The sequence below is a fragment of the Phascolarctos cinereus genome, unplaced genomic scaffold (genome assembly GCF_003287225.1).
Source record: "Phascolarctos cinereus isolate Bilbo 61053 unplaced genomic scaffold, phaCin_HiC Scaffold_2;HRSCAF=192, whole genome shotgun sequence".
Classification (NCBI taxonomy): domain Eukaryota; kingdom Metazoa; phylum Chordata; class Mammalia; order Diprotodontia; family Phascolarctidae; genus Phascolarctos; species Phascolarctos cinereus.
Window position 1 is genome coordinate 78,218,843 of NW_027555625.1, and position 27,484 is coordinate 78,246,326.

At 39.0% G+C, this 27,484-nt stretch overlaps 1 protein-coding gene across 2 annotated transcripts in view; it reads left to right on the forward strand.

The window, feature by feature from the left end:
* WWOX (WW domain containing oxidoreductase) overlaps nucleotides 1-27,484 on the forward strand; it is a 1,215,541-nt gene that overhangs the window by 669,486 nt on the left and 518,571 nt on the right. The gene's annotated exons all lie outside the window — the stretch shown is intronic.

Below are 27,484 nucleotides of genomic sequence, written 5' to 3' on the forward strand. Positions count from 1 at the left end.
CTATCAATTTGTGCCTCAATCCCAGAAATTCATCACTGCTCTATTTCAAATTCATCCTAAAAATGGAAGTTACCATTTTTCACCTTCATATTCCCCAGTGCTGAGGAGCAAGTTCTTTACATGTAGGAGACATTTACTACATGTTTTTGTTGTTGTTGTTTTAAATTGAGTTATAAATGATCAAATTCTCAAAACTCAAAACCCAACCTTGGGATCATAGGATAAGTCTGTAGATCTAGAAAGTACCTTGGAAATCATTTGTTTCAACCACATAAGACCGAGAGACTTTTAGACCCTTGGTGTGGAACAAAACTATCCAAGGTCATACAAGTAATAAGCGACAACAGCGGATTCAAATGATGGCATCACATCCAGAACTCCTTGCATTGCATCCAGCAGCATTGATCCATTTCAGTTTGGTCTCAGAGGTCTTTTTTTAATTCTTGGTAAAGTATTTGGTTAGAGTGGCATCATGGTATAGTGGGAAGCATCTGGGTCTAAATCTTTACCTCCAACACTTATTCTTTGTATGATCATAGACAAACCAATTCACCTCTTTGAGGCTCAGCTTATTTCGCCCCTGTAAAATGAGAATAATAACACATGTTGTACCTAATTTACGACATTATTTTATTGGATTAAATGAGATAACATCTGCAAAACACTTTGCAAACCTCAAAACACTGTAAAAAATGTCAGCTGTCATCGACTCAGAAATGGAAGACCAAAATTGAAATCCAGGTTCTTTCACTTCTAGTGTATATGACCATGTGGCCCTTTGAAAAGAGAATGAAAGGGGCGGAGCCAAGATGGCAGAATGAAAGCAGTGACTTGCTTGAGCTCTACCCCAAATCCCTCCAAACACCTATAAAAAATGGCTCTAAAGAAATTCTAAGGCAGCAGAGCCCACAAAAAGACAGAGTGAAACAAATTTCCAGCCCAAGACAACCTGGATGATTGATCAGAAAGGTGTTTCACGCCAGGGCTGGGAGAGAAGCACAGCGAGGTGTGGGCATGCAGGTCACAGCAAACCTGGAGCAGGCCTCAGAGGACTGAATCACAGGCAGCTGTGACGCTTTCCAGACTCCTCAATCCACGAATGCCAAAAGACAACTTAGAAGGTCAGTGGGAAAAGTCTGTTTCTGCGGTGCTGAGAGAGGAATGTGGGGTCTGAGATGCATCCCCTGAGAACATGGCTCTGGCGTGGGCAGCTGCTTCCCGAGCTTCCGACCCACAGACTGAGGGGGAGTCCAGTGGCTGATCAGAGGGGTATTGCAGGGATCTTTCTGCTGGTGCTGAGGCAGGAATCTCTTGCTTTGCCCGTGCTTGGATCTGGGTAACAGTTCTGGAAGGGGGTTGCAGGGTGAGGAGGAGCGCTAGCACGGTGGAGCTTGTAGTGGCTGTGGACAGGAAACTTTCCTCACAGTTCCAGGACAGAAAGGAGTACTTGTGGTCACTGACAGACCACAACACAGGCCAGAAAAGGAGGAAACACTTCACCCCTTATCATACTACCTTGCAAGAACTGAAAATTTACAGGTCCCTACAAGTATCTCTGAAAACAGCTATATAAATCCCCAAAGCTTGGGACAATACATTCTCCACATTGGAAGCAGACTCTTACCTTAACAAAGAGTTTAAAACTCAAGTAATTGGCTGGGATCATGAGCAAGCAGCAAAAAGAGTCAGACTATATTATCTTACTTTGCTGACAAAGAAAATCAAAACTTACAACCAGAAAAAGACGACAAAGTCAGAGTTCCTACATCCAAAGCCTCCAAGAAAAATATGAATCAGTCCCAGCCCTTGGAAGAGCTCAAAAGAGATTTTGAGAAGCAACTAAGAGAAGTAGAGGAAAAACAGGGGAGAGAAATGAGAGTGATGCAAGAAAATCACGAAAAACAAGTCAACAGCCTGCTAAAGGAGACCCAAAAAAATACCGAAGAAAATAACACCTTAAAAAATAGCCTAACCCAAATGGCAAAAGAGGTCCAAAAAGCCAATGAGGAGAAGAATGCCCTAAAAAGAAAAATTGGCCAAATGGAAAAGGAAGTCCAAAAGCTTACTGAAGAAAATACTTCCTTAAAAATTAGAATAGAGCAATTGGAAGCTAGTGACTTTATGAAAATCAAGACACTGTAAAACAAATCCAAAAGAATGAAAAATAGAAAGAATGTGAAATATCTCATTGGAAAAACAACTGACCTGGAAAATAGATCCAGGAGAGAGAATTTAAAAATTATTGGACTATCTGAAAGCCATGATCAGAAAAAGAGCCTTGACATCATCTTTCAAGAAATTAACAAGGAAAACTGCCCTGATATTTTAGAACCAGAGGGCAAAATAGAAATTGAAAGAATCCACAGATCTCCTCCTGAAAGAGATTTCCAAAGGAAAACTCCTAGGAATATTGTAGCCAAATTCCAGAGTTCCCAGGTCAAGGAGAAAATATTATAAGCTTCCAGAAAGAAACAATTCAAATACACAATCAGGATAACACAAGATTTAGCAGCTTCTACATTAAAGGACTGCAGGGCATGGAATATAATATTCCAGAGGGCAAAGGAGATAGGATTACAACCAAGAATCACCTACCCAGCAAAACTGAGTATAATCCTTCAGGGGAAAAAATGGTCATTCAGTGAGATAGAGGACTTTCAAGAATTCTTGATGAAAAGACCAGAGCTGAATAGAAAATTTGACTTTCCAATACAAGTGGAACATGAAGAGGCAAACAGGAAAGAGAAATCATAAGAGACTTACTTATTAAGGTTGAACTGTTTACATTCCTGCATGGAAAGATAATATTTATAACTCATGAGACCTTTGTCAATATTAGGGTAGTTGGAGGAATAAAAATTACATGATGTATAGGTAGATAGATAGATAGATAGATAGATAGATAGATAGATAGATAGATAGATAGATAGATAGATACAGGTCACAGGGTGAGTTGAGATTAAGGTGTCATATCTGGAGAATAAAATTAAGGGATAAGAGAGGATTATATTCAGAGAGGAAGAAAAGGAGAAGTAGAACGGGGGTAAATTATCTCACAAAAAAAAAAACAGAAAATAAAATGCTCTTACAGTGGAGGGGAAATGGGGGAAGGTGAGAGGGAATGAGTGAATCTTGTTCTCATAGGATTTGGCTTACGGAGGGAATAACATACACATTCAATTAGGTAAGGAAATCTGTCTTACCCTATGGAAAATAGGGGGAAAGGGGACAAGAGAGCAGGGGATGATAGAGAAGAGGGCAGATTGGGAAAGGGGGTAATCAGAGGCAAATACTTCTGAGGAGGGACAGGGTCAAAAGAAAGAATAGAATAAACGGGAGGGAAGGATAGGATTAAGGGGAATAGAGTTGATTTTTCACAACATGTCTACTATGGAAGTGTTTTGCATAACTGCGCATGTATAACCTATATTGAGTTCCTTGCCTTTTCAATGAGGGTGAGTGAGGAGGGAGGAAAGGAGAAGATTTGAAACCTAAAGTTTTAAAAACATATGTTTAAAAAAATGTTTTCACATGCAACTGGGAAATAAGAAATACAGGAACTGGAGTATAGAAGTCTGTCCTGCCCTACAGGAAAATGGAAAGGGAAGGGGATAAGAGAAGGGAGGGGGGAGAGATAGAAGAGAGGACAGACTAGGGGAAGCGATATTCAGAATGCATGCCATCTTGGGTTGGGGGGAGGGGTGAGATGGGGTGAAAATTTGGAACTCAAAATCTTGTGGAAATAAATATTGAAAACTGAAAATAAATAAATTTATATAAAAAGAAAATGAAAAGAGAATGACAGTCTTACTACACACCTCACAGGGCTATCATAAGGATCAAATCAGATCTATCTAGTCTATCTAGTCTATCAGTCTATCTAGTGCATCTTTAAACCAGACAGATCTATGAAAAGATCAAGTATTGTTGTTATAATCAGTAATAATAATAATTATTATCTTTCTTATATCTCAGCTGAGAGGTGGAATAATTTACAAAACAAAACAAAGCATGTGTTCTTTTCTTTCTTGTGGTCTTGTCACACATTCTGTGTTTAGTCCTTGTAAGGGTCAGTGCTAAATACAGAACTCTGGTTGTCTTAAGTCAGAGAGTTTAGCATTTAGGGGAATCCCTATGTCCAAGGCTGACAGTTTGTCTTTTAAGTCTATAGAAGGTGGCAACTGCAGCCAGAGAGTGTCCGATTAGGTGCCAGTTTCCTCTTCAGTCTAACCTGTTTGCTACTGTCTCAGATTTTTCATACCACTGTATTGGTTTCATGCCTTAAGGCCCCTGGACTCTTGCTCATCCCAAAAGCTGCAGCATCACTAAAGAGAAGGAATGCATCTGCAAGCCCTTGAAACAACAGTCTATACTGTGGGCTGGTCATTATTTTGCCCCTGTGCAATCCATTTGCTCAGGTAAATCATGATTCCAATTAGCTCCTCAAAGAATTGAGATGTGTTTGCCAACAAATGAGCCTGAGCAAAACAAAATGTGAAAATGTCCTCATAAGAGAGGCTGTCATGAGCAGGAAAGAAAACCACTGGGTATGTGTTCTGTTAGTTGTCTTCATGTCAGTTCTTTGTGAGTCCTGGCTAACCAAGGTGTTTAGATGGATCTATTCTCTTATTAGTGTGGCTCCTCCCTCCACCAGTGTATTCCTTCTACCCCTTCTCCTTATCTGTGCCTTTCAATAAATCCTCCATGAATAATCTGCTCAACATATTAAAAGCCTTCCCCTAAATTTCCTAAATTTTTGTAGTAGTAGAAAGTCATTACTATAAATAATAACTAGCTCTATCAATGCTGGCTATTATTAGTAAGAATGACTTTCTATGTGATGTCTTATATTCTCACCGCATGACTGACCCACCTTTTTTCTCTTTCTTACATACCCTTACTGCTATTGTTTATTCAACTTTGCATGTACAGGACCTTAATAGTAACATACCGCAGCATACTCCCACCCGGTATTCGTCTATATGTTATCAGCTGGGTTATCTTTTGTCGTTCTTCTGAGATCTTGGTCTTCCATTATGTTGGAGACTTAGCTAATTTCAACAAGATACACACACACACACACACATATGTATATGTGTATGTATGTGTATATATATACATATATATATACACACACACACACACACATGTTCCCTATAATATATAGTATATATAATATATTATAATGTATATTATATATAATGTTATTCCCTATAATATATATATTCCCTTATATATATATATACACACATCTATATATTCCCTAATATATAAACTATATTCTGTTAAGTAAACATAAGCTAGAATTTATCTATTGCTTAATAAAGGTTTATAAAGAGCTTTATGTATGTTGTCTCTTCTGATCCTCACAATAGCCCTGTAAGGGAAGTGCAATTATTATCCCCAGTTTACGGATGAGGAAACTGAGACTGAGAAAGGCTTGATGAATTGCTCAGGGTCACATAGCTAGGAAGCGTGTGAGGCAGGATTCCTATTCAAGTCTTCTTGAATCCAGGTGCAACAACTGTGCGACCTAGCAGCTTAATGATGATATAGTATCTCATATAGCAGTAGATTTGGGGGTTATGTGCTCCTAAATTGCATAATGTAAAATCTTAACATTTTAAACTTTCAAGGATCTGTACTTTTGTCAGTGTGGATCCTCCCTCTCTATATACAGATATTATCCAACTAATGCCAAAGGAGGTGAATTCTCAACTTCTGGCTGAAAAAAAAAAGAGTTTTGGTAAAGACTCTCTCCTAACTTTCTCTAGCTAAGATGGAGTTTGTATGACAGCTACTACAGACTGTTGCTAGACTTGTATTCATGTACTGTCCAGACTGATGGGACTTGACATAGCTCACATGCCAATGGTACAGTTGAGATCCCACCATTGTCTCCATGCCCAAATGAGTACTTGAATGTAGGCTCATTTTGGATACTTAAGGGAAATGTGTTCTTGACCATTCTGGGAAAATCTTGCAAGTGTTTTTAAGGAATCCCCTTCCTCTTCCTTATCTAGGAATGAGGATTTTTTTTTTCCTGTGCCTTCTTCACAGTTATAGATTATTTACAGTGGAAGTCTGCTAGAAAATTCTTATGTTCTTCATATTTGCCATTTTACTTTATAGTTATTATGAACTAATGCATGGCCAGTGTGTGTATTTGTGTGTAATCACTTATCAAGATAAAGAGATAACAGATGGACAGCCCACAAGCTATACAGGAACCTTTGTAATATTTTGGGATCTAGCAAAAGACCTCCAGCAGGTCAGATGGACATTGATGATGAATGGACATTAGTAAACTGTGATCTGCTCTGTTGGAGCGAGTCTCCTCATTAAGCCATCAAAGTACCATGACATAGTTGTAAGTATATGTGTATGTATATATACATGTATGTATAATATTTATATGTGTGTGTACATATACATATATCTGTATGTATAGGCATGTATGTGTATGTGTGTAACTCTCTCTCTCTCTCTCTCTCTCTCTCTCTCTCTCTCTCTATATATATATATATATATATATATAATGAAATAACACTCTTGTATTTTAAGCACCTTGAAGATAGGGACCATATTTTAATCACCTTTGTATCCTTCATCATCTTTGTATGAAGCCCAAAGCTTCTTATATAGTATTCACTTAATAAATGATTGCTGGTGAGAAGGAAGATGACAGAAACAAATTATATTGCTGTTACTCAGTCACTTTTGTGAAGAGCTTTCTTCATCACTGCTCTATTATAGAATTAGTACTGCTGTTATTATCTCCATTTTGCACAGTTTGGAAATTGAGTCGCCTGAAAGCACAGTTAGTTGACCAGTGCCACATAGCTAAAAACTAGCAGACTTATGATTTGTACTCAGATCTGCTAATTCTGAGTCTAGTGATCTTTCTTTTACATTCTCCAGTTTACACACTGGATCTTATACATTCAGTGAACTTACCATTTTTTGGTGCATTCTGTTAACTTCAGGACAGCTTAGTGATAAGCCTTTATTAGGTACCAGATATATGTCAGACACTGTGCTAAGTGCTAGAGATTTAAAAAAAAAAGAGGCGAATGACAACCTTTGTCCTTAAGGGGCTCACAGAGAACTCAGAGGCAGGGGACTCAGTGTGACGTGAAGACACATATACTATAGCTGGCAATACAGAGCATATTTATGATTTCAAATTAATTTCTACCTCCATGCACCATCTTTGGTCACCTATTCCATAGGTACAAAAATTATCATCTAAGAAGCTGACCAAAATTACCTAGTTTCAGTCATTCTCCATTCCAGATATCATTCAGAAACCCAATATGTTGCTGTGTCTAGTAGGTGTAGAAGAGTGGTTAGTCACAATAATTTGCTGGTTCTGTAATTAATACAGAAGTCCTAGATGATACAGGTTAGTCATGATATGAGAAAATAGCAAAGAAGCCTCCCAAATACTTGGTTACTTCAATGCATCTGTGATTTCATTAGCGTTGGTGCCCCCTCCGTACCTTCTCATCCTACCCCAATTCTTGTCCATTTTTTGTCCCTCAGTAGAGGATTAACACAATGTGTTAGAGACCCCTCTCAGGTTCTTTCAGCGTTTCATGGCTACCAGTAAAGTATTTCTGCCATCTGTTACCCATCCCTCCTGATATGTGACTGACCTTGTTTTCTAATCTTGCATATCCTGGATGATGTCTGTTTTATCACTTCTGGCATGCTAATGTTTATCAGTAATACATTGCAACCTACTTTATTTACACTGACTAAATTTCTTTTCATTTGGGTCACTGGGCATTGTGATTTTTCTGAACCCATACTGCTCCATAATGAGAAGCCATATACTATCACCATGAAAATATTGATATTAAAGATTTTTACAGTAGGGAACATCCTGAAATCATTCACAGCACTACATAGTTATCAAAATCTAATAGAACTTCTTTTCTTCTTATACAACTTACTGCTCTTCTGTACTATCCTAATGTATTAATGGACTGATATAGTGATATTGAATCTAAGAAGATGAAATTTAAGAGGTTTAAATGTTAAAGATTACCCTTAGATTAAAAATAAAATAAAACAAACAATACAACTGCAGGATGAGGAAGGTATGGCAGACAATAAGTGGAAAAAAGACCTTGGGAATTTCTAGCACACTGAAAAGATCAGGGAGGGGTAGTTCAATTCACTTATAATTTATTGAGCTCCTGCTATATGCAAACACTTTGGCCTCAGTTCTGGGGATTCAAAGATGGACAAAATAAATTCTGTCTTTATAAGCGCTTATTATGTAGTAGAGTTGTGGGATGAGACATGTACACCAAAATCTACAGTATATGTTATATAATTAATTAATGTGTATGAGGTTAAAGGGGCAGCTATGTGGTGTAGTGGATAAAGTACCAGGTCTGGAATCAGGAAAAGGTGAGTTCAAATCTGGCCTCAGATACTTACTAACTGTGTGACCCTGGGGAAGTCACTTAACCCTGTTTGCCTGAGTTTCCTCACCTGTAAAATAAGCTGAAGAAGGAAATGGCAAACCATTCCAGTATCTTTGCCAAGAAAATCCTAAATGGGGTCATGAAGAGTCAGACACAACTGAAACTGAGCTGAACAACAACAAACAAACTGAAAAATGACTAAACAATAACAAGAGGTTAAAAGATCAGAATAGCCTGAGATATTGGAACAAAGAAGAATAATCAGCATGACAAAGTAATTTGCAAATTATTTTCCCAAAAACAACCTTTGTGGAAAGTGAACAAAATGTTCATTTTCAGAGAAACCTGAGAAGACTTGTTTGAATTGATGCAGAACAAAATGAGCAGAACCAGGAGAGCAATTTATGTAACATAAAAAACATAACTTTTAAAGACTTAAAATTCTTTATCAACCCTAAAACCAACCATGGTTCTGAAGTATTAATGAAGAAGAATGTTAACTGTTCAGATAGAGAGATGACAGATTCTGTGAATAGAATGGAAAATGCATTTTTGACTTGGCCGATGTGGAAATTTGTTTTGCAGTGACTATGCATATTAGTTATGAGTTTTGTCTTCCTTCCTTCCCTCCTTCCTTCCCTCCCTCCTTCCTTCCTTCCCTCCCTCCTTCCTTCCTTCCCTCCCTCCTTCCCTCCTTCCTTCCTTCCTTCCCTCCTTCCTTCCTTCCTTCCTTCCTTCCCTCCTTCCTTCCTTCCCTCCTTCCTTCCTTCCTTCCTTCCTTCCTTCCTTCCTTCCTTCCTTCCTTCCTTCCTTCCTTCCTTCCTTCCTTCCTTCCTTCCTTCCTTCCTTCCTTCCCTCCTTCCTTCCTTCCCTCCCTTCCTCCTTCCCTCCTTCCTTCTTTCTTTCCTTCCTTCCTTCTTTCTTTCCTTCCTTCTTTTCTCACTTTCTTTCTCCTGGGGATTGGGAGAGGATTGAGGTGAGAGGGAGAGTTATTATATGCTTATTAATTGGAAAAAAATGTAATTAAGAAAAGAAACCAATCTCAAAGATAAGTGACTGGCCCTGTGTCACAGAACTTGTAATTATTAGAGCTGGGGTTAGGAAACACAAGTCTCCTAACTCCAAGTCCATTGCTTTTCCTGCCGTATTGCACTGACTCTTGTGTAGTGGATAACAAACCAAATTAGTATAGTTTAATTAACATTTCATCACATTTTTCTTTTCCTTTTGCCCACATAATGATCAATATAAGTTGCTTTTAAGAAAATGCTGGAAATATGATATGAATCCATTCTCAATATGGTCTACAGCTGTGTGGCACAATCACTTTCTAGTCCAAAACCAAAGTGTCCACATTTTATTAAAACATGTTTAATATGAAAGCATTATAGGCATCCAAAGAGTAGAAAGCAAAGTTAAAAGTCATCCCTCATTTTCAGCTAGTGCCATATTTATTTAAGTATTGTTCACTTGAGCTCTTCTAAATATTTATCATGGTTAAGTGAACAATCATTCGGAGACAGATTCAGTTTTATGATGTAGGTTTGCAGGTGGTCTTAATTGTAACTCTTCCTTGTGGTTTATATGTTATTGGAACTTGAAGGCTTATACTTTATGAGGCTGGGTAATGAAGAGAGAAAAAGGATATTAAGTGTTTTTGCTAGGAGACTTGGTTATTTGTAGCTCAGCTCCCTCACCTTCTATGAGCCACCTCTATTACTAAATACAACCTCATATGTATTAGCTTGGATTCTGTGATATATTGCAATATTACCTCTATGAAGTAGTTAGTGGATGTTGTAACAGTCCCATTTTATCAGTGAGGAAACTGAGTCTCAGAGATGACAATGACTGCAAGGTCATGTAACTTCTTATTAGTCTATCCAACTTCCCACAGGATCAAAGATTTAAAGCTGAAAGAAAGCTTAGAGGTTGGGTAGTCCAACTGCCTCATTATGCCAATGAGAAAACTGAGTCCCAGAGAGGTTAAATAACTTTGCCAAGTTTAGATGGATGTATAGATGATAATAGGAAAGGGAGATGATAGGTAAATGGATGGATGAATAGATAGATAATGGATGGGTAGGTAGAGGGATAGATTGGTGATGGATGGATAGAGGGATGAACAAGTAGATGATAGAGGGATAAATAAATGATAGAATGTTAGATGGATAACAGAGGGATAGATAGGTGATAGATATGAATGGATAGAGTGATGGATAGATGATAAATCAATGGATAGATGGATAGTTTGATAGAAGGATGGATAGATAATGGATGAGTACATAGATGATAGAGGGATAGATAGATGATAGATAGATAGATAGGTAGGTAGAACATTTATTAAACATATGTTATCATGGCCTTGTCCTATGTGTTGGAGATACAAATACAAGAACACAAGACAGCCCCTTTCTCAAAGAACTTACATTCTCAGGGAAGAAGACAATGCATCAGGGGATGCTAGGAAGGGGTAGAGAAGGGTATAGTGATCAGATAACTGCCTACCTCTCAAAGGTAGAGGACCCATGTTTATAATCCAAGTTTCTGATGGGGTAGAGACTGTTTAACAACAGGTGAGAAGATGGCCTGGAAGTGACTTAGTGGTTCAGGCCTGATTCTTAATATATGATGATTTCATTTACTCATTTGCTAATCCATCAAACAGTTTCTATAAGTATAAGGAGGTAGGAGATATAGTGTTAAATTTAGAGAACAATTAATAATTGAAGTCAACAAACATTTATTACATTTCTGATATGTGCAAGACACTCTGTTAAGCACTGGATGTTAAAAAAAAAAATAACTAATGCCCTCAATGAGCTAACATTTTCCTGTGTGGAAAAGCAACGTTCATATGAATAAATAAATATAAGGTAAATTAAGGAAGAGAGAGTAACAACAATTAGGATATTAAAGGAAACTTTGCAGAGGAAGTGAAAACTGGCCTAAACCTTGAAAGAGGTGAAAATAAAGGTAAGGATGGACAGAATTCCAGGAAGGAGGGCTAACTTGTATAAATGTGCAAAGGGAGAAGATAGCAGCTCTAGTTTGGTGAATCACCAGTAGTCCCATTTGGTGGGAAGCTAGAATCTCTAAAGTTGGGTTGGTATGACATGACTGGCAAGATACTGGCAAGATACTATCAAGATTGGCAAGGACCTTCAGGGCCAGGCTGAGGCAATTGGGAGCCACTGAAGTTTTCTGAGCAGGCTAGACAATCAGAAGATGAGTAATATGGAGTAAGACTGGAAAGATTGGCCCTAGATTGCATAGTTAAGCCCAGGATGGAGCACTGAAAGGGTTTAATCCATCCACCAGAAAACCACTTCTGTGAGTGATATTGTCTTCCTGAGAAGAAGGTCTACTTATAAAACCCAAAATAATAACAGAAAGTTGCATGGAGAGTGTATAATCAGAGAAGAAGGAATTAGATTGCCCACAAACTGCAATGGCTTGAGGTATATTTTTATCTAATTATTTTGCTGAGATATAAATGAGGAATAGTGGGGTCTGTGAGATCAGAACAGATCAAGCACACTTCTAGTTGAAGTGAGGTTAGAGTCAGTCGGTCAATAAACATTTATTAAGTATCTGTTGTTTGCCAGACACTTTATCAAGTGCTGTGGATTCAAAAAGGCAAAAGACAGTTTCTGTACTCATAGAGTTCACAAGTTAATGGTAGAGGAGACTTCAGAGAGGAGATTGGTTATTGTATTGAACCTTAAAGGATGAGCTGGATGTCAAGAGGCAGAAATGAGATAGGGAGTTGGGGTTTAAAGGATTTTTCCTTGCACAGGGAATATCTTGGGCAAATAGGAAGGTATAGTATATGTCCAGGGGAGCAATGAGTATTTCATAGTGGCTGGAGCATAGATAATATGGGAGATAGTATGAAAAATAAGGCTGAAAATAAAGGTTGGAGCCAGATAATGGGAGGCCTTGAATGTCAAATTCAGTAGACATTGAGGAGCCACTGATTTTTTTTTTTGATCCATGCTTCTTATAGAGGCAATGAGGAAAGAGAAGTTCTATGTCAAAGTATAAATGTACACAAATCTAGAAAAAATGCACGAACTGTTCCTCTGCCTCCCATTAGTTACAGCATTTTACCATCCTAGCCTAGATTCATGTATGAATAAGTTTCTACCATTAAACCCATGAATTATTTAAAATACTGTCAATTTGTTTTGTATCAGCCTTAAAGGAGAATGTATTACGTATGCTTCCACTTCAAGTGCACCCATCATTCCGTCCCGGAGAGCTCTACTTTGTGTGTTTCCAAGGTGTGTCGATAATTAGACATTTTCAAATATCATAGGTGTAATTAAAGCTCTGTATTGAGGCCTCTGTAGGCAGTATCTGTTTGTAAAAACCATACTGCAATCTATATGTACTAAGCCATTTCTAGATTGTCTTTGATAACTCTTAGAGAAGATAGATATTCAATAAATGTCCTCTAATGGATTCTGGCTTCATAAAATGTATTAATGACTTCTGTGGGAAGTAAAGAGAGCCCTGAATCCAATTCTTCATTACTTTAGAAGATCATAAAAGCAAAAGCAAATGATTTCCTCTGGTCTATATATGATATTTCAGATTTTTAAAAGATCTATAATTTTACTGATGTGGGTGCTCCCTCCACTGATGCCAAGCCCCAGCTTTCCCTAACCTTAGGAAAATCACTAGGTCATAGATTTAGAATGGAAAGGGAACGTTATCTAATCCAAGTATGCCTTCATTTCCCAGGTAGGAAAACTTATACTCAAAAGAGCTTGTGAATTACCCAAGGTCACATGATTAGGAAGTAGCAGATCCAGAGTTTGAGCCAAGGACTTGTGACTTCAGATTGCACTTTCTCTCTATACCTCACAGCTCCTACCGGCCAGCCTTTTGTGATGAGCGTTGAGTAGATTGGTCCCTGTATTATTATCTAATCCTCCATATCTATTATCTAAGACCATAGCCCTCATAACTACCGTATTAGTAGATTTTCTAGCTCTGCTAACAGAGTTTGGGCTCTACAATCATTGCATTTGAGTGCCCAAAGCCATCTCTGTGAAATAATGAGGGACCATAAGATTGTATCGTAGAAGCCCCTGCACATGGTCATCATTTAAATGAAATATATGTCAAAAGGCTGCACTTGAGGACCTACAGGGCCACATGTGGCCTCTAGGCCATAGATTCCCCATCCCTGGTCTAGATCAGTTAGAAAGAGAAGATGAATACTGAAGAGAGTGGAAAAATCATTTTTGTTAAAGGGCACCAAAAACCGAAATTTAAGAACTAAGGATTTGTGGAAGTAGGAGATCCAAATGTTAGATATTGCACATATTTTCAGACTTTTTCAATGTATTGATCAGTTATGCTGCCTCCCACCACCCCTTTTTCCTCTCCAAAAAAATACTATTCATATTGGATAGCTCTGTGGGAGGGGGAGAAATACATGGGATACTATGGTGATATGAGAAACAAAAAATATCATTTCATACACACACACACACACACACACACACACACACACATATAAAATGCGTGCTTTCAAATTGTGTAATTTATTGGTTATTAAAACTTATCTGTCTAGAAGTTTAATGTAAAAGTTGGATACAAAGTGCTAATGACCACATACATCAAATAATTACTTGCCTTCCTCTTATTCACATCTCTTTTAGGGAGGGCTTACTGGATTGGAATGTGCCAATTCCTTGTGAAAGGAAGAACCCAGGCCCTGGGACTTCACAGACTAAATTTTCTTGACTTGTGGGAGACCAGTGCGAAAACATTTTGGAGCCAAGTTTTCTTTTATTCTAACCATTGCATTCCAGAGCAGATATTGAAAGACAGTGAAAAAAGCAGGGAAGTCTGAGCTATATGAGCTGGAGCCCATGGAGGGCAAAGAGAAGCCTCCTTTTCTACCAAATAGTTTGGTGGGACCATAGAGCATGTGAAGGCAAGTGGCATTTTATATCTGGAAAGGTAGGGTGAAGCCTGAATACCAGTCACTTAAAATACCGAAGAAAGGAGTTTTAATTTTAACCTACAAGCAGAAGGAAGCCGCTGGAGCTTTTTAATCCAGAGAGTGACATGATCAAATCAGCATCTTAGGAATATCAATTTGGAAGATGGATGGGGTTTGGGGGGAGGGGGAAGGTGCAGACTGGAAGCAGAAAGTGCCAAACAGGAGACTCTTACAATGAATAGTCGAGGCAACATATAATGAAGGTCTGAACTAGAGTGGTAGCCACATAAATAGAGAGAAGGGGAGAGATGGGAGAGTTGGTGTGCTCCTCATTGTATAAAGGATGAAACTGAGGCCCTGAGTAAATAGTAGCTTGCCCAAGGTTGCATAGGCAGTCTGTGTGTGGTAGAGGTGGAATTCGAGCCCACTCCTTTTTACCTGAAGTTCAGTGCTCTTTCCACTATTCTGTGCCACATTGATCCACTAACCAGAAGTGAGAAAGTCATCAATGCAATGTCTAATTTGGACACCTCTGGAGAATATGTCCTTTTCTACAAAAGGTGAATCTGGCCTCTAGGATGTGTGCAAATCATTTCCAGCACAGGTTAGAAACCACTTTCTTTTCAAGAGAATTTATCTTTTCTCCACTACTTCCCTACCTCTCTTCCCACCTTAAAAAAGAAAAAAGTACACTGTACTTTGCTAAGGAAGAGGCTTCCATGGACAATTTTTAGAAAACAGGCCCATCTTCATTTCATCATATCACCTCTCCATAACCAGTCGAAATTCAGTTAAAAATCATAAATTCTTTTTTGCCATTGGAAGCAGCATGAGTGGTGTATTTCTTGAACTTTAGGATACCATAAATCCAACTCATTTATTTGCACTAACAAAAGTGGGCATCCTGCTTGCACATATCATTCCTGGAAATTACTGACATGGCCTCTCAGACCACAGGTTTATGGAAGCATATGGTCAAATCCTTATGCAGACAGATTGCCTTTCTCCTAAGATGGCTCTATTAGAATATCAAATATTGCTCAGTACCGAATAAAGGTACTCTTTCTGTTCTTGATTTAAACCCAACGTTCCTTTGGAATACTTGTCATGGTGATATTTCCCCATGTCTCTCTCTCACATCCTCTCTTTGCTGTTTCTAAATTGCCTGCTTAAACCAGGGGATGGGCCCTTCAGTTTCTCATAAATTAATAAGGCATCTGTGAATATTTGCTAGCCGATGCTTAGAGTCCTCGTCGGTTCAAATACAGGGAATGTTTAAACTGGGAGCAGATAAAGGCAGCTTTCTTCTTGGAAATGTTCTTCCAATACGAAGGAAACGATTATTAATCTCGACTGCCTGCTACTTTCATTTACCATGTAGCTGCTCGTGGGATTACAGGCACAAAGGTTTCATAAATTTCAAATGAAATATGAACATTTGTTGTCAAAATACTGTTAAGCTATAAAAGCTATGCTAGTGGTAGCCCAGCTTTTTTTATTGTAACATTTATAACCATCGGTGTTCACGTGTTCCAGAGCACAAATAATTTCTTCTTTCAGTTCTGCCATTTTCTGCCACTGCTTTGTACCCAGATGACAGGCAACAGAAGCCTTCTGTATTGACTAGCCTCATATGTCCCTCTGTCTTAGGAGAAGGTGGGGCTTAAACATGAATTTATTCAAAGGGTTATGCCTACCTGGAATGGGTAGGTCATGAAGGAATGGAGTTGACTTCATTAAATATTGGAATCTAAGAGGCAGTATATAGCACATTGGAAAGCCTAATGGACTAGGAAGAAGGCTGATTCTGGTAACAGAAACAAAGAACCATAAAATGTTGAAGCTTGAAGAGAACTTACGGCATGGAACCTATTATCTCAGAACTAGAAGTTATCTTGGAACTTGGAATGTTAGAGCTGTAAGACAGCCCTAAGCTGTAATACTTTAAAACTTGCAACATAAAATGTAATAACCAGAAGAGACCTTAGAACATATTTTATCAGAGCTAGAAAGGACCTTAAATACCATCTACTCCAGACCTCTCATTGTATGGAGGAGGAGACCAAGCTCCTAAAAGGGAAGGAATTTTCCTAAAGTAACATAACTATTAAGTGGCTGAACTCCCTCAAGTGGATAACCCAGAAGTCAGCTCCTCCTCCCTTTTTTCTTACTCAATTCTCCACTGCTTGCTTCCCTCAGAGGGAAGGGTAGAGCTTCTTGGTCCAGGCTCTTGCTGCAGTGACTGCTACAGCTACCATTACCATGATCCATTTTTTGCTTGGATTTACACTCTACAATGTTTTTTTTTTAATTTTATTTTTATTTTTAATTTTTTTTAAATTTTTTTTTACATTTCTATTAAACATACACAATTTTATTTTTTATAATTATACTTGGACACCAAAAAAGTAGCATTTCAAAATACATGGCATAACATAAAGAAGATTCTTTTTTTTTCCGTGTTGTGAAAAACTGTTTCCCTTCATCCTATCCTGCCCCCCATTTGTTCTATTCTCTCTTTTGACCCTGTCCCTCCTCAGAAGTGTTTGCGTCTGATTACCCCCTCCCCTAATCTGCCCTCCCCTCTATCATCCTCCTGCTCTTTTGTCCCCTTCCCCCTCTATTTTCCTGTAGGGTAAGATAGATTTCCATACCCAATTGTACACCCTACAATTTTGTTGAGATGTATCTGTCTAAGAAACATGAAATTCCAAATTTGGCAAAAAAAAAAAAGCTTGAAAATATTTTGTGTATGTGGATGCCCAAAAGAAACCCCCTACTTCTTAATGACAACCCTATTTCGGGAGATCAAAAAGGCTTCATGTAGAAGGTGGGGTTTTATTTGGGACTTGAAGGAAGCCAGGAGGCAGAGATAAGGAGGAAGAGCATTCCAGGCATGAGAGACATGAAGAGAGTAGAGAGCTGGGAGTGTCTTGTGGAAAGAAGAGCAAGGAGGACTGCATCTCTGGATCTAAGATTGCGGGGTGAGAAGGGGTGGCAATGTGGTTAAAAGACTGTAAAGGTGGGGAGAGGAGTAGGTTTTGAAGGGCTTTGAATGCCAAACAGAGGATTCTGTATTTGGACAGGCCTACACATTAGGAAGACCAATTTGAGAGCTGAGTGGAGGGTAGACTAGATTGGAGAGACTTCAGGTAGGGAGACCAATGAACAGACTGTTGCAGTAATCCAGGTGTAAAGTGATGAGGACCTCTACTAGGGTGGTAATAGAGTCAGAATAGAGAAAGGGGCAAATATGAGAGATGATATGAAGGTAAAATTGTCAGGCCTTGGCAACAGATTGGATATGGTTAAGGTTGGGGGCAGAGGTGAGAATTGGTGGTGCCCTCAACAGTAATGATGATGTTTGGAAGTGTTTGGGAGGAAAGATAACGAATTCCATTTTGAATGTGTTGAGTTTACAATATTTACAGGATATCCAGTTTGAGATGTGCAATGAACAGTTGGAGGTGTGAGACTGAAGGTCAGCAGAGAGGTAGGACTAGATAAGTGGATCTGAGAATCATCAGCATAAAGATGATAATTGAATCCTTGGGAGCTGATGAGATAACCAAATGAAACAGTAGAGAAAGAGAAGAGAGGAGGTCCTAGTACAGAGCCCCTGTAGGACACCCCTCTCTTACTTTACAGATAAGGAAACCTGGGTCCCAGAGAGATTAATTTAATTGCTCAAGGTCACACAGGCAATTACAGGCATTAGAGACAAGATTTGAACCCAGATCCTCTGATTTCAGAGACAGTATTCTTTCCACTTAACTATGTTTCTTCCCTAAGTCCTTTTCCTTCTCTGAGGTTTCACTTCCCTCCTTTTTAAAGTGAGAGTGTCTAAAGTTTAAAGTGACTAATGTCACTTCCAGCCCAACATTATATGAGTCTATAATTTACAACTGACCCTCCCCATTGAGAACAATAATATTCATAGCATACACAGGTGGATTTCATCTTTTCCCTTCCCTTTCACCATGTCTGTTACAGGCATTAAATCAGGGCATTAATCCCATTGGGATCATGACAGGTCATGTGAACACAAATTCCTGAGAGAAGCTAGAAGGCACCTGCTCCTAGTGTGTCACTATAGGTAAGTCTTCTCTCTGGACCTCAGTTTCCTCCCCCGTAAATGAAGAGGTTCATCTAGATCTTTTAAAGAAAATCTAGCAGAGTTTAGTGATAGAGGTTGGGAGCTAATAAAAGGAAAACATGAAAAAATGCAGAGGAAAAATTTGTCCAAAAAATTCCCTTTCCAATTTTTTAACTTGGTCAAATACAAAGAGGTAATGATGGCATGATTCAGTCCTAACTTAGAAAGTAAAAAATCCATTTAAAAATTGAAAATTAAGAGGAAAGATAAAAGAAAAAAATAAATCTACCTTTGAGTACATGTGCAGGGTCAATTCAAAGGCTCATAGGGATCTAAGAGGCTAGCTCTAAAGGCTAGAAGGGATCTAAGAGATTTAGTCATGGGATCTTAGAACATTGGTTTAGAGCTGTATGGAACCCGAGAGGCCAGGTAATCCAACCTCTCATTTTACAGACGAGGAAACTGTGGCCCATAGAGAGGATGTGACCTAATTCCCATAGGGCAGTAAGTAGCATCGTCAGGATGTGAACCCAGGTCCCAGTATACCAAATATGTGTTCATACAAATTTTCTTTCTCTCTTTCTCTTTCTTTCACTCTCTCTCCTTCCTTCCTTCCTTCCTTCCTTTCTTCCTTCCTTTCTTCCTTCCTTCCTTCCTTCCTTCCTTCCTTCCTTCCTTCCTTCCTTCCTTCCTTCCTTCCTTCCTTCCTTCCTTCCTTCCTTCCTTCCTTCCTTCTTTCTTTCTTTCTTTCTTTCTTTCTTTCTTTCTTTCTTTCTTTCTTTCTTTCCTTTCCTTTCTTTTTTTTGTCATGAAGGGCATTTGAGAATAGGATTGTCCTTGTGTTCCTTTATTCCGGCTCTATTTTTTAACTTTCCCTAAGTCTTAGAATATGGGATGTCAGGGCTGGAGGGGCTCTTAGAACATAGAGTGTCAGAGATGTATAGGTTGGGCTTTTAGGACATAAAATGTCAGAACTGGAAGGGACCTTAGGGGTCACCTTGTCTAGGCTCTTCATTTTGTAGAAGAGTAAAAAAGACCTAGAGAGAAGAGATTTGCCCAGACATGAAGAGTTAAATGCAGAGAGGGTAGAGCTCTTCTTGGCCCCTAGCATTCTAGCCACTACCCTTCATCTTCCCCCTCACACACCCTTCTCTTAGTTAAAGCTTTCTCTCATCCTTATTCATCCTTGGCCCCTCTCAGAATAACTCCTATCTGGCTCTTAACTCCGTTTTGTTTTTTCTTAATGTGAGTTCTCTGAATCACTCTCTTCTCCTATTTTTATTGGTTAAGTTAATAACAAGTTAAAGCTATTTGGGCAAATGTAACAGTGGACACTGTCACAAACCTGCTTCCTTCCTTAAATCAGTCTTTTCTTGAGTTGGATTCCCAGAGTTCCAGACTAAGGGGATGAGCCTTCCAGCATGAGTCTTCCTTTCACTGCCTTACTCTTGAAATGTCCCTGCTATCTTTGTGGTCCAGAGAACTAGGACCCTGACAGAAAGAAGATAACTGCAGTTTAATACAGCTGACCAAAATGATTTCTCTGGGGCCATGAGGATCCCCCAGAAAAAAATAATTGTTATCTTTCCCCTGCCCCTCTGCTGTGATTGCTAGAGCCCAGTTCTTTCCTCCTCTTCCATTCATTGAATTTACCATTTGTACTCACAACCAGACTCCATTCAAAGTCATCACTACTATAGCTATAGTAATTTTTGGTTTTCAAACTTGTTTCCTTGTATTAACTCCATAAGGTAGGTAGTATTTTCCATATTGTTGCAAGAATTGTTATCTCAATTCTTTATCTCTTCTCTTTGCCAAGACAAAGCCCTCTTCATGCACAAGTGATTCCATTCCATCCTGTCTTCTCCAGCAGATTGCTCCTCTATCATCCTCATGTTCTTACTAATCTTCAATCTCTTCCTACCTACGGGCTGCTTCCCTTCCCCCTACAAATATACTCATATTTCTCTCATCCTCAAAACAAACAAACAATATAAAAAACAAACAAACCCTCACTCAATCCATTCACTGCCACTGGCTGTCATTCTACATCCCTCTTTTTCGTGGCTAAACTTTTTGAGAAGGCCGTCTATAATGGAAGCCTCCACTTGCTTTCTTCTCTCACTCTCTCCTCACCTCTCGATAGTCTGGTTCACCTTTTAACTGAAACTGCTCTCTCCTAAGTTATCAGTGATCACCAAATCCAGTGGCCTTTTCTCAATCCTCCTCCTTCTTGAACTCTCTGTAGACTTTGACACTGTCAATCACCCTCTTTTCCTTAATATTCTTTTCTTTCAAGGTTTCCAAGAGACTGTTCTCTACTGCTTCTTCTACCTGCCTGACCATTTACTCCTGATCTCCTTTGCTGGATCTCCACCCAGGCCACATCCACTCCCTAATGGTGGGTGTCTCTCAAGATTCTGTCCTGGGACCTCTTCCTTTTCCCTCCATACTATTTTGCTTGGTGATCTCTTCACTCATCCTCTCCCATGGATTCAATTACCAGCTCTCTGGAGATGATTCTTAGATCTATTTGTACTACCCTAACCTCTCTCCTGACCTTCAGTCCCACATCTTCAATTGCCAATTGGATATATTAAACCAGATATCCTATAGGCAGCTTAAAATTCCTTGTGTCCGAAACTGAACTCTTTATTCCCCTCTCCAATTCCCCCCCCTTCCTAATTTCCCTATTACTACCAAGGATACCAGCATCCTCCCAGAGAGTGAGACTCACAACCAAGGTGCTATCCTCACCTCTTCACTCTCTCTCACCATCACCCCATCTTTTGTCAAGTCATGTCATTTTTACCATTGGAAGACCTCGCACATATACCTCTTCTCTTACCCAATACTGATTGCCACTGCCCTAATGCAGACTCTCATCCCCAGCAATAACCTGCTGCTTGGTGTCTCTGCCTCAATTCTGTCTTCACTTCAGTCCATCTTCCACTCAGCTGTTAGATCAGTCTTCTTAAAGCATTGGCCTGATCATGTCACTCCCTCTCCGTTTACCTTCAGAATCCAATATAAAATCCTCTTTGGCTTTTAGATTCCTTCATAACCTGCCCCTCTACCCACCTTCCCAGTCTTCTTACACTTTACTTCCCTTAATGTACAGTAGTCTGGGATCCAGTGACCCCAGCCTCCTTTACTGGTTCTTGTGGACAGCACTGCATCTTCTGACTCTAAGAATTTTCACCTGCTGTCCACACCATGTCTGGATTGCTCTCCCTCTTTGTCTCTGTGTCCTGCCTTCCCTGGTTTCCTTCAAGTTTCAGCTAACAACTCACCTTTTACAAGAAACCTCTCCCAGGCCTTCGTAATCTTAGTACCTTCCTTCTGACACAATCCTCGATTTATCTTCTATATATCATTTTTTGTACATAGTTGTTTTCATGTTGTCTCCCCCAATAGACTGTGAGCCCCTTAAGAGCAGGGTCTATTTGTTGTTGTTGTTGTTATTTGTTTGTTTTTATTTTTATTTTTTGCCTTTCTTTGTATTCTCAAGGCAAATGGCAGATGTTTAATAAATGCCTTTTCCAGATTAGGAGAACATGGCTCAAGTATTAATATCCTTATTTGGAAAGGAAACAACTGAATGGAAATACTTTCCAAAGTATCCAAGAAAACAAAAAAAGGTGTAATAAACCAATCCACAGCAATAGTGTCATCTTCCTACTCCCCCCCCCCAAACCACCCTGTCTTCCAACCTATTTTCTGGATTTGAAGTTCAGTGGCTTCGTTATTTGTCTAGTTTTACTTTAGATGTAACTCCATTCAGAAGAAAGTATTATTTCCTTCCTTCTGCTCTGTATAATGTACAACTCAATGTCAAATGGGTACTAATAAAAGGATCACCAGTTTTTTACTTGAGAAACCTGGGTTCTCCCTCAGTCACAGCACCATTCACTTGCTGGCATCCCTGGACCAACTTACTTCTCCAAGCTGGACCTCTGTTTCTTCACCTGTAAAACAGAGATGATAAGATGTGCATGTCTGACCTCTATGATTTATTATTAGTTTCAAATGACTCTAAAGTTTTTGGTAATAATAAGACAGTATCTAACTGTCAGTTATCATCCTTGTTATTGTCATCATTATTGATGGTAGTATTGGTCGGGGCTGCACAGCCCCGGGGTCCTGCCTTTGGAACATGCTCACTTAAGTGACCTGGAGCAAGTCACTTAATCTCCCAATGGCTCAGAATACTCTCTAAGACTACCAAATTGAAGAACAGTGACTAATTTACATTGGTAGAAAGAATTTCCCCACCAGGCATTCCCTAAATGAATTAAAACACAGTACTGGACTTTAAAAGAATAGTGTGAATATTGTTAATAATGTAAATGTTACTCTGAAATGTCACTGAGTTCTACAGGCCTCTTTCCTCCTAGTATCAGTGGGCTATCTTCCTCCTCTGTGATCAGGGATTTTAGCAGAATATTCAATTTACCTTCTCATTTATCTGCAAACAGAGAATAGCTGGTTATTCTATATTACCAGTACAGAGAACACTGTTGCTACTTGAGAAGCCTGCCCAGTGTTACTCAGTGTCTCATTAGCCACCAACCCCTTCTAGTCGAGAGCAGCAAGACTGGGTGTCTGTTATTGCTCTGTGTACAGTTTATAAAACTCTAATCTATAAAAGCTGTTTGAAATTTCCATTAGAAGATTTGTGCAAGTGGTTAAAATTAGTCATGCATTCTTGGGCGAAACTGCAGGAAGGGTATCTTTACTGTGAAAATGATTATGACATGTGAAAGCAGGATAATGGTAAGCAGACAGTTTTCCAAGCTGTTGGGTGGATTCTGAAATGGTCTCGTTATTCTCTCCCTATTGACTACTTTCTTTTAGGCAAGGCTGCTAGTGCAGTGACTTGGAAAACAACTGAAACTGAACACACTCAAAGAGCTGACATGATGTAGTTGTATTTGGGGGCAGTGTTGCTTCTGTGGGTGCTGATGGCTCTCTCTCTCTCTCAATCTCACTCGCGCGCACGCGCGCACTTGCAGTGAATGGTTCTGGAAAAAACCTATGAAGATAATTTCTAAAACATGCTAACCCTTTTACATTGATAGAAGCACCACATTCTTTCTAAGGTTAAAGCATATATTGGATTTCTTTTGTATTAAAATCTCACCACCTAATATTTGATCAAATAATTTGCTCATACAGTTCAATGGCCTGCCCAAATATGTGTGGGTTTTTTATCTGAAATGTTTTCTTAGTCTTTTGTGTTTGCATTCTCAAAAGACCAATTCTGTCTGGCATTTTACACTTGGTCTCTCTCTGACATAGTTGATGGTAGGGGCTATATTAAAGAAAAAAAAACATTGGTATTTCTTTGAAATACCTTAACAATAAAAAGGAGAAAATGTGTATCAAAATGAAGACTTTTCAAATTGTTGAGCTGGTATTATTTTGTATGAGATATGGCTGCATCACCACCATATATCTTGATTGCAAATGAGGGAAACATCTCGATAGAATCCAGCCAGACATGCATGATTTAATTTAGCCTGGCATCAAGCCTGCCTCTCATGAACTTCAAAGGTGATTGTAAGCAACTTGAGAGACTTACCTAGTCTACTCCCACAACGAAGTGATGCACAAAATAAGTAGTGGCTTCCCAAAGACCCCTCCCCTCTCTGAGGTGCATGCGAATAAGACTTACCCCTGTGTCTCAAGTCTCATGGATAAAAGACATAGGGAGCCACCATCTTCACAGTTGACTGTTTATACCAACATTCCCACAGGCTATAGCTGTAACACTGAATCTTAGGCTGGGTCCTAAAAAGGAAGAGGAGAAGACATTCCCATGTTCTGCCTTAGCAAAACCACAGTGGTCAGTCTCACTAATCACCATCCAAGATGGTTTTTTCAATGCTGCTTTTTGTATAATGATGGTTATTGTTTATGATAATACAATCCACAGATGTCCTTCAAGCTGCTAGTGAGTATCTCCTGTGCTTATGTACAGGACTTTCTGTTGTTGTTCAGTCATTTCAATCACATCTGACTCTTTGTGACCCCATTTGGGGTTTTCTTGGCAAGGTTAACCTAAACCCCAATATAGTGCTCATACTGTGTAGGCTTTACAATAAACCTATCATGTCAGATGGGTGTCAGTTGAAGTTTATTTCTACCTCACACAATTCCTAATATTCTAATCAGATACTTTCATACAGTGTTAGAACTGGAATAATAATAGTGGTAGCTCACATTTAATACATTAAGATTCACAAAACATTTTACATATATTAGTTCATCTGATCCTCAGAATAGCTCTGTGAGGCAGATATTATTACCCCCATTTTACAGATAATTGAGGCTCAAAAAGGTTAAAAGATTTGCGCAGGATCACATACTTAGTATCCTTTGCTCTTGAATCCCTTGCTACCTTGTCCTGTCACCACTTATGCCTTGACAAATCCTGAACCTGAATTACTACAGTTATCTACTCCTTCCACTCCTATTCACATGCCTCCAGAACGTATCTGGAAAAAGACCCATATCTCTGATGACTGAGTCATCTACAAATACATATTAACTGATTTCAGTGGGCCCTCAGTGCAGCTAAGCAGGCAGTCCTTTCATTCCTCCCTCACTGATTCTCTACCCACAGTGACTACATCATACTTGCTTTGTTATTCCTCAACTCCTATAATACTCCTTTTGCTGTACCTCCCCCCTATTCCCCTACTACAGCTGATGACTTGAATTCATTCTTTACTAAGGAAACAGCATTCGTTTGGAATGAGTTTCTTCTTTTCCCCTCTTTATCTCACAACCTTTCATATCATCTGCCTTCCCATTCCCTCTGATGAAGGGGTGGTTTTCCTCGCCAAAGCCGATCCCTTTATATATGTCATTGTTCCTATCCTTTCCTGTCTTCTCCAGTAGATTGCCCCTACTATCATATTCTCTGTCTGTCTGTCTGTCTCTCTCTCTCTCTGTGTCTCTCTCTTTTTCTATTTTCACATATGTGTGTGTGTATCCCATCTTGAATATTTTCATATCTACTTTCTTCTTTCCTGTGCAAGTATCCCTTCTCCTTAAAAAACTGCCATCATCACTCAACTGAAACTGCCCTTTTAAGTCACCAGTGATCTTTTAATTGTCAAATACAGTTTCTTAATCTTTATCTTTATTGATGATAATGATGATGATGATGATAAACAACATTTTATTGTTTAAACAATATTTTGTTAAATTATTGTTAAATTATTTTATTGTGTTTGTTTATTGTTAAACAATATTACTGTTAAAAACAAAGATTTACATAGCTTTTACTACAGGCAAGACACTGTGCTAAGAGCTCTATAATTATGATCTTGTTTGACCCTCACAACAACCCTGAGAGGTAAGTACTATTATTACCCTCATTTTATAGTTGAAGAAACTGGCAGAGGTTAAATGACTTGCCTAGACTCACACAACTAGTCAGTGTTTGAGGCCAAATTTGAACTCAAATCTTCCTGACTCCTGGTCCAGTGCTCTATACTCTGTGCCACCTAGTTGCCTCTCTGTATGTAGCATTTGACACTATTACGCACACTCTCCTTTTGGCTATTTTTTCTGGCTTTTTGTGACATTTCTCTCTTGGTTTTCATCCTATTCATCACTGGTCCTTCCCATTATCCCTTATCTGATATCTACTACATGGCCCCTAATGTATGTCCCAAGGTTGTGTCTTGGGCCCTCTCCTCTTCCCTCTATTTATTCTCTCCTTAATAATATCATCATCTCTCATGGTCTTAATGATGACTCACAGATCTATAAATCTAGCTCCAGTCTCTCTCCTGAGCTGTAGTCATGTACTCCCAATTGCCTTTTAGATATTTTCAACAGAAAGTCACATAGACTAAAACTCAACATGTACAAAAGTGAAATTATCTTTTCCCAAAAACCCATCCCACTTCTGAACTTCTGTCAAGGGCATTGACACCTTTGTAGTCACTCATGCCTCCACCACAGTCATCCTTGGGTATTTACTCTTCTTCACTCCACATATCCACTCAGTTGTAAAATCTTGTCATTTCTACCTCCACAACATCTTTAGTATCCATCCCTTCTCTTAACTCACATAAACACTACCTAACCACTCTCAGCTGAACTATTGAAATAGCTTCCTAACTGGCCCTCTTGCCTCAGATCTCTTCCCTCTCTGATCCATCCTCATAGCTGCCAAACATTTTCTTATTGCACAAATCTGACCATGACATTGTCCTACTCAATAAATTCCAGTGATTCTCCATTACCTCTAGGATCAAATAAAATCTCCTCTATTTACCATTGAAAGCCCTTCAGAACTTGACTCCAACCTCACTTGCTAGCCTTATTATATATTACTCCTCTTCATCTATATGGTGTCCTAGCCAAATGGTCTTTCTTGCTCTTCTCTCAGTGTTCCTAGTGCTTGCTCTTCCTCAGTGCTCCATCTCCCAATTTGCCTTTGTACCAGCTATTTTCCAAGTCTGGCATTAACTCCCTCCTCACCTCCAGTTAGGTAGCACAATAATAAGATGCTAGGCCTGGAAGCAGGAAGACCTGAGTTCAAATCCAGCCTCATACACTTATCACCTGCATAAGGGCAAGTCACTTAACCAGTCTGCTTCAGTTTCTGCAACTATAAAATGAGAAGAATAATAATAACACTTACCTCCTAGTTTGTTGTAAGAATTATCTGAGATAATAATTTGTAAAGGTCTTGGCATAGTGCCTGGAAGACAGTAAGTGCTTAATAAATGCTTATTTCCTCCCTTCCTTGCTCCATCTCTTAGAATCTCTGGTTTCCTTCTCTGTAAGGAGGAATACATCACCCTTTAGGAGTGGGTCACTTGCTGTATATACTCTTACTTTTGTTACAACTCTAGACACATTTATTTGTTACCCTTATGTAATGACATGTTCTCCCAAAATAAAGCTCCCATATGTTCTTTTTATTTCAAAGGAGTTCATTTGTTTCTTTTAAAAAAGAAAATG